Below are 8,894 nucleotides of genomic sequence, written 5' to 3' on the forward strand. Positions count from 1 at the left end.
TGAATTCTTCATAGTCAAAAGAAACATTTTAAAGGACTGTACCTTATTCCATGCAAAAGTATTCTCATGCAAATGACTTTACTTTTAATCATATAACTAGGATGTTGGTCTTTATAACATGATATTTTGACATATTATTTGAAATTTAAAGGGAATTATTTCAGTTACCACAAAACATCTCTACATATATCTTATGTCTGAGGCCCCCTACAGTCAGAATGCATAATTCATCCTTCCAACACCCTAACCATTCATGGTATCAGGTCACTGAATGTTTAGAAACCAAGCTTTCACTAGCTTGCAATCAAATAATCTTCAGCCTGGCTGACAACAGCCTACGGACTATACATACTTACAAGAAAACAGAAAAGATGGCCTCGTATTTTCCCTGAAACTTCATTATGGTGCTAACCTTTCAGCAAGAAATGGCATTTTAGAAATGCCACATGCATTTTAACTCTTGTTCCAGTTGTTAATGGCAAAGATGACCTATCAAAAAAAATAAGAGGAAAAAAGAGCATCATTAACCATGTAATAACCTCAGTCCTTCAGGGTCATTAATATCCTATTTTTACTCAGGCCAATGTCATTTTATTTGTCAATTCACTCCAAAAAATATTACTTTCAATCACTATCAGAGAATTGGGGTATCCTGGGAGACTTTAAATTATAAAGTCCTATAAGAATCTCACTTCCATTATATTCCTATATGTCTGTCTTTTCCTAAACTTCCTCTTGTCAGGTTGATTAGCAGGAATTGCTTCTGATTATCAATTTCTGAGCCCAAGTTCATATAGCAGACAATGAAGTATGGAGGGTTTTTTTTTTCTCATCCACAAATATCTTTCCAAAACATTTTCAGAGATTCTAAATAGAGAGCAAATCTTCTTATCTGTTCTAGTTTGAAGAATCTACAGGCAAGATAATCCACCCCGCTGGACCATCCAGTTTTGGGAAGGATATAATTAGGGTAACGAATAAGTTAAGAAAGACTCTTGCTGAATCTTGCATAGTAGCCAAATCAACCCTGACCACTAACTGGATGGTAGTTGAAGCTTTCCATGTGGTCAACATTTGGAACTGCCAAGCATTCAAATCTAAGGCCCTAATTTTAATAAACACTCAAACAAAGGCATTCATTTTCAAAATTGTTTGTTCATCAGATACCAGTTGACACATAAGTATTTAAGTCAAACACCACTCTAGGTGGTAGGATTCGCAGTGACCAAGAAACCACGTCATTGCCTGCATAGCGCTCCCATTCCTGATGGGGCTGAGGGAGAAATAGAGTGAGGAGCTTTGGGGCGCCTGGTGTTGGGGGGATATTGCCATTTTGTACACGGTGGTTAGAAATGTCCTCTCTGATCAGAATGACTGCCTTAGTCCATTTGGGCTGCTATAACAAAAATACCATAGAGTGGGTGGCTTAAACAGCAAACATTTATTTCTCACAATTCCTGGAGGCTGGGAAGTCCAAGATCAAGGCAGATTCGGTGTCTGGTGAGGAACTGCTTCCTGGTTCAGAGACAGATGTTTTCTCCCTCTGTCCTCACATGGCAGAAGGGGGACAAGAGAGCTCTCTTGCAAGACACTAATCCCAATCCTGAGGGCTGCACAGTCCTGACCTGATCACCTCCCAGAGGCCGTACCTCCGAACACCATCATCTTGGGAGTTAGGATTTCAACATAGAAATTTTTTTAAAATTTTGATTGGAGTTTAGTTGATTTACAATGTTGTGTTAGTTTCAGGTGTACAGCAAAGTGAATCAGTTATACATATACATATATCCACTCTTTTTTTAGATTCTTTTCCCATATAGGCCATTACAGAGTATTAAGAAGAGTTCCCTGTGCTATACAGTAGGTCCTTATTAGTTATCTATTTTATATATAGTAGTGTGTATATGTCAATCCAGATCACCCAGTTTATCCCTAACCCCCCTGAGCCCTGCTTTCCCCCTAGTAACTATAAGTTTGTTTTCTACATCTGTGAGTCTATTTCTGTTTTGTAAATAAGTTCATTTGTACCATTTTTGTTTGTTTGTTTGTTTTTGGTTGCATTGGATCTTCGTTGCTGCGAGCGGGCTTTCTCTAGTTGTGGCGAGCAGGGGATACTCTTCACTGTGGTGCGTGGGTTTCTCATTGCGGTGTCTTCTCTTATTGTGGAGCATGGGCTCTAGGCACACGGGCTTCCGTAGTTGCAGCACGCGGGCTCAGTAGTTGTGGCTCATGGGCTCCAGAGCGCAGGCTCAGTAGTTGTGACGCATACACTTAGTTGCTCCGCGGCACGTGAGATCTTCCTGGACCAGGGCTCGAACCTGTGTCCCCTGCATTGGCAGGCGGATTCTTAACCACTGCACCACCAGGGAAGTCCCTGTACCATTTTTTTAGATTCCACGTATAAGCGATATCATATGATATTTGTTTTTCTCTGACTTACTTCACTCAGTATGACAATCTCTAGGTCCATCCATGTTGCAGCAAATGTCATTATTTCATTCTCTTTTATGGCTGAGTAATATCCCATTGTATATATGTACCATATCATCTTTATCCATTCCTCTGTCGATGGACATTTAGGTTGCTTCCATCAACATCGGAATTTTGAGGGGACACAAACATTCAGTCCTTTGCAGGCATGGAATGAACATTTATTAAATGCCTATGACATTTAATGCTAGGAACCGTGGTAGGTGCTTGACATATATTTCTCAGTTAATTATTGGAATAGTCACGTGCGACAACTATTGGTGTCCTCATTTTGTGAAGGAAATACATCTCAGAGATGGCCGAAAGGTGGCACAACCAGCAAATGACAGAGCCATGATTCAGACGCAAGGTTGAGGGGCTCTGAAATCCATCTTCTTCATGCTTTTTCCCTCTAATGACAAAAGGAGAAGAATCCACCATAATAACTCTAACTGAACGGGCCGCTTATGGTGCTTCCACTACTGCCCCTCCTGCTAGTTCTCCACAGGGCAGCCGACGGGGCCTCTTAGAGCGTGACTCGTTCATCCACAGTGCTTCCCTGCTCGCCGTCCTCCAACCCTTTCCACGTGGGGCAGGAGGGGCAGCTCTCCCCACAGCCTGCAGGCCCCTCTCGTGTCACCTCCTCTTCAACCTCAGTGCTCACCCCCCTTTGCCACACTGGGCTGCTTGCTCTTCCGGGAGGGAAAAAAAAGCCAGCCTTTCCTTGTCTGCAGACCACATCACTTTCTAGAACACCTGCCCCTATGCCTTTGTGTGGCTCATCCCCTCACTTTATTTGGGTTTCTATTCCAATACCATCTCCGCAGAAAGGTCTTCCCAAAGACCCTACCTGAACCATAGCAGCCTTGCATTCTGTGACACCTGCCCCTGCTCTATTTCTCTTCCTAGCACTGCCACCATCAGATATCAAATTACATATTTTTTGTTCATTTGTTTATTTTCCGTCTCATCCAAAAGCATAAGCCCCACGAGGTCAGGACCTCATATCTCTCCTTCATGGCTGTCTCCCAGATCCCAGAAAAGTAAACAAATGGATGGTGGATGGATGAATAAGCATACTTCCCAGCCAAGGAAATTTAAGGATGCTCTTCTGGTCTTACACCTCTGCCTCAGGGGTGTTTTGTTTTGTTTTCCAGGGCTGTTGCTAATTCTGTTCTATGTTGCCTAGTTCTTTGGGCTTTGGGAGAAAGCAGGCAAGCACCTGCTTCGTGTCTTTGCTCTTTCGTGGCGCTGACATCATCCCCAGAGGCCACCTCCACAAGTGTTTTGTACTTTTCACTGAAGCATCACTTAAGCATTCCCTTTCAGGTTCACCATGCACTCCCAGAAACTTGTTATTTCTGAATCAAAGGAGGAAACTTTTTTTTTTCTGGTACTATCTTATGTCTGGATTTTTTAAAATGTTCATTGCACCATTAACTTCTTTGAAAAACTAAATAGCAATCAACTCTCAGATTAATTACTTACGCCTGTGGAAGATTTCTGATGACCTGATCCAGAAGCTACTCCTTCTTCCTTCCTCTTCCTTTTTCTTTTTCCCTGGAATGCAGACACAATGACTGGAACAGCAGCAGTCATGATGCATCCATGAAGACCAAACCATACACTAGAATGTGATTGTAGGAAGGTAGAAGGAGGCTAATATGAAGGTCAGCAAATCCAACTTGCTGCCTGTTTTTATTCAGCCTACAAGAATGGTTTTTACCATTTTTTATTTTTATAATTTTTAAATGCTTGGGAGGAAATCAAAAGAAGCATAATATGTCATAGCACATAAAATTATATGAAATTAAAATTTCATTGTCCATAAATAAAGTGTTATTGGTAAACTGCCATGCTCATTTGTTTACATTGTCTATGGCTGCTATTCACTTGTCTATATTTGTATATTGTCTCTGGCTGCTTTTGCATTACAAGGGCAGAGCTGAGTGGTTGCGACAGTCTGTATGACCCACAAAGCCTAAAATACTTACTCTCTGGTCTTTTACAAAGTTTGCCAATCCCTGCTTGGATAACATCCTCGACACCTAACTCCAGACTTTTTGTTGTATAAGAAAACTAAACCCTTTACTTACGTAATTCACTATTTTTTCATATTTTTATGTCATTTGCAGGCAAAGGCCATCTAATTGGCACACAGCTAAAGGAGACTTGATATACTGGAAGAATCACCACTTGGCTGGTGGACATTCTGCAGATGTCAGGGCTCTATCTTCCTATAATTTTCCAAGAACTTTAACTCTTTCCTTGGAATAGGCAGTGGCTGGAAGGCTAGAGAGGAGGGTAGAGGTGAAAACTTTAAAGAAAGATAAATCCCTACAGAACTTGGCAGCCAAGTGGATGTATAGTGTCGAGGAGAAGGAGGCTGGTGCAGTGGAATAATAATACTTCAGTGTATTAGTTATCTCTTGCTGCAGAAACAACATTTATTACTCATATTTCCTGTATGAGAGGGGCCCATTGGAAGCCCTGTCAGAAATTGCTTACCACACTCATCAAAATTAGTATTCAAAACATTCATGGATTATCTTCACTTGGATCATCTCTGCTGTCAGTCTTGTTGTGAAAAGCCAAGAAAACGGACTCAGGACCATAACAGAACACATTCAAATGGCGCTCCCTGTGTCCCTGAGCAGAAGGTGGTGCCTGCTCCCAGCTCCCCACAACACACATACAACCCACCTCCGCCCACTCCGTTCCCACCTTCAGAATTCTTCTCTCAGACAAACAAATGAGTAGAGAACATTTCTAACCCTGTCACCTATAATCTAGATACTCTGGGGAAAGTTTTCCTTGCAGGTAGTATACCCTTTACCTTTTGTCTTAAAAACAGTTGTTGGTTTTCCCATGAGCTGAATTCGGACATGCAGACTGGCGTTCTCCTGAGTACCTACCTGCCAATAAAGGTGACCTGAGAGTCCTTAGCTTACCCCTTCTTCCCCAGTCTCGGTCTTTCCCAGGCTCCAAACTTTCCTCCTTAGCTTTCCTCCTCCAAGAGAGGGCTCCCTCACTTCACATTCCCTCCTCCCTGTGGGAAGCACTTTCTGAAACAAAGAATCCCTCGCCAAGCCCTAAGACTGCTCAAGTGGCCACTTCTGACCAAACAGGCTTCAGGTGGGTGCTACAACCATCTGAGGTCTTGCGATTAGACTCTTTAAGATGTGCAACGCTGCTCTGATCTTGGCAGACAACAGCCCTCATTTGAATGCCCCCTACCTCTTCACTTAAGCGGACACTTCAGCTTCCCTTTGCTGAGCCAAACCAGAGTTAATCAAACTCCTGAAATGAGTCCCAGGGAGTTGGAATCATGGCATTATGCCCTGCCTGCCTATTTTACAAATTTAAAACACTGGGCTTCCAAAGAGCTAATACTGGAGGGTCTTTTAAACGCATAGAACACTGAGGTTGGGAGGGGGCGGTTTCTGTCATTAGCCTTGAACAGCTGAAAGGGGAGCACAAGAAGGAAACGTAAAGTATTTCATTTTCTCCTTTTGGCCAGATTCACGTCTGATCTAAAAGCAGAATAAACCAATAGGCTCAAAAAGAAAAATATGCACAAATGTATACATACCCAATAGTTATTCTCAACTGTTGGCAGAGCTTTTTACCTTAATTCATCTTTTTTTTTAATGCAACAGTATGAGAGACCTATCCTTCCTGGCCACCCAGGAGCGGGTCACGGGGGCAGCCACCAATGGACCAGCTTGCCTGAGGAGGCCATGGCCCCCAGAGAAACAGAAACAGGAAAACGATTTTGAGGACTGATGAGATTAAGACCTTCAAGGGAACCGAACTGTAGAGATAAATTTTACCCCCAAGTCTCAATGGGAGACGTGCCCCAGGAGGACAGAGGGTCTTAGCTTCCAGGTAGGGAGGATGTTGAGGGAGGGTACCCATTCTCAGGGATAGGTTTATGGTCAGGAGGGAGGGAGGCTTTTAAATATGATAGTAGAAGGAAGGAAGACCACCTCAAGGAAGTAGTCTGTTTAGAAAAAGTAATCATAAAAATAAACAAACAAATGAGAGACTGAATATGCAAATGGACGATGAGCAGACCATTTATACAGATGAACTCTGCCCCACAACCTGCAGCAGCCTGTGAGGAAGCCAACCCCCCATCTACAATCAACAGCCCGGGAAGCCGGCCTGCTGTCAGTCAGACTTGCAGAAGGCAGGTTGCCATCCCTAGTGACAATCCAGGAAGCTAAACAACAACTTCTATAACAATCTACCCCAAATGGCCAGGTCTTGATTAATAAATCATAGTTTCCCTAATATTCACCCCTGCTTCCACCTTCCCACCAATCAGAGAAAACCAAATAGGCACCCTAACCAATCACATAGGGGTCCTGCCTCCTACTTAGCCCACCTCCAGTTTCCCAAGCCAACAGCCTACAATCAGCGCACACGTGGAGCCTTCCCTTTTCTCCGCTATGAAGCTCTCCCATTCCTCTGTCCGCCTTTGAGTCTCTGCAAACGCAAGTGATGGTGGCTGCCTCCCTGCTATAACAAGCTCTGAATAAATAACCTGTTTTTCTCATGTGGCTGGTCTTTTTTTATTTCCACAAAAATAGCCTGAAAGGACTCAGGTCTATTTAGGAAGCCTAATAAAAAGATCTCTAGCAAGAGCGCAGAGGACCTCCTGGATTGGGTGAAAAGCACTGTCACTTTGCCTGTAACCATAACCCACATCTCTGTGTCCCCCGGGCCTGAGGCAGCCTCAGAAGGAAACCTGAATCAACTCAGCTCCATGAGTTCTAGTACTGGTTCCTCATCTCAGTTTAGCTCCTGGCTCTCAGTGTGGCTCTCAGTGTGGCTCTCAGTGTGTCTTTGGCAAGTCTCAAAATTCCCCACCCCGTCTTGTAACAACTGTTTGAGTTCTGAACATTAACCTCCACAGTCTACGTACTTTATTCATTTATCCTTGTTTTCCTGTATTCCTTTAGTATCGTATTTAGTCTACGACCATCGTCTCTACGCAACGCCTTCAAGAATGCTTTGCACACGGAGGCCTTCTGATCACTAATATTAACTGACCTTTAAGAAACTCTTGTCTTTTTTTTTTTTAAACATCTTAATTGAAGTATAATTGCTTTACAATGGTGTGTTAGTTTCTGCTTTATAACGAAGTGAATCAGTTATACATATACATATGTTCCCATATCTCTTCCCTCTTGCATCTCCCTCCCTCCCACCCTCCCTATCCCACCCCTCTAGGTGGTCACAAAGCACCGAGCTGATCTCCCTGTGCTATGCGGCTGCTTCCCACTAGCTATCTATTTTACATTTGGTAGTGTATATATGTCCATGCCACTCTCTCACCCTGTCACATCTCACCCCTCCTCCTCCCCATATCCTCAAGTCCATTCTCTAGTAGGTCTGTGTCTTTATTCCCGTCTTGCCACTAGGTTCTTCATGACCTTTTTTCCTTAGATTCCATATATATGTGTTAGCATACTGTATTTCTTTTTCTCTTTCTGACTTACTTCACTCTGTATGACAGACTCTAACTCCATCCACCTCATTACAAATACCTCCATTTCATTTCTTTTTATGGCTGAGTAATATTCCATTGTATATATGTGCCACATCTTCTTTATCCATTCATCCGATGATGGACACCTAGGTTGCTTCCATGTCCTGGCTATTGTAAACAGAGCTGCAATGAATATTTTGGTACATGACTCTTTGTGAATTATGGTTTTCTCAGGGTATATGCCCAGTAGTGGGATTGCTGGGTCGTAGGGTAGTTCTATTTTTAGTTTTTTAAGGAACCTCCATACTGTTCTCCATAGTGGCTGTATCAATTTACATTCCCACCAACAGTGCAAGAGGGTTCCCTTTTCTCCACACCCTCTCCAGCATTTATTGTTTCTAGATTTTTTGATGATGGCCAATCTGACCGGTGTGAGATGATACCTCATTGTAGTTTTGATTTGCATTTCTCTAATGATTAATGATGTTGAGCATTCTTTCATGTGTCTGTTGGCAATCTGTATATCTTCTTTGGAGAAATGTCTATTTAGGTCTTCTGCCCATTTTTGGATTGGGTTGTTTGTTTTTTTGTTATTGAGCTGCATGAGCTGCTTGTAAATCTTGGAGATTAATCCTTTGTCAGTTGCTTCATTTGCAAATATTTTCTCCCATTCTGAGGGTTGTCTTTTGGTCTTGTTTATGGTTTCCTTTGCTGTGCAAAAGCTTTTAAGTTTCATTAGGTCCCATTTGTTTATTTGTGTTTTTATTTCCATTTCTCTAGGAGCTGGGTCAAAAAGGATCTTGCTGTGATTTATGTCATAGAGTGTTCTGCCTATGTTTTCCTCTAAGAGTTTGATAGTGTCTGGCCTTACACTTAGGTCTTTAATCCATTTTGAGTTTATTTTTGTGTATGGTGTCAGGGAGTGTTC

Source organism: Eubalaena glacialis, chromosome 16 (genome assembly GCF_028564815.1).
Source record: "Eubalaena glacialis isolate mEubGla1 chromosome 16, mEubGla1.1.hap2.+ XY, whole genome shotgun sequence".
In the NCBI taxonomy this organism is placed as follows: domain Eukaryota; kingdom Metazoa; phylum Chordata; class Mammalia; order Artiodactyla; family Balaenidae; genus Eubalaena; species Eubalaena glacialis.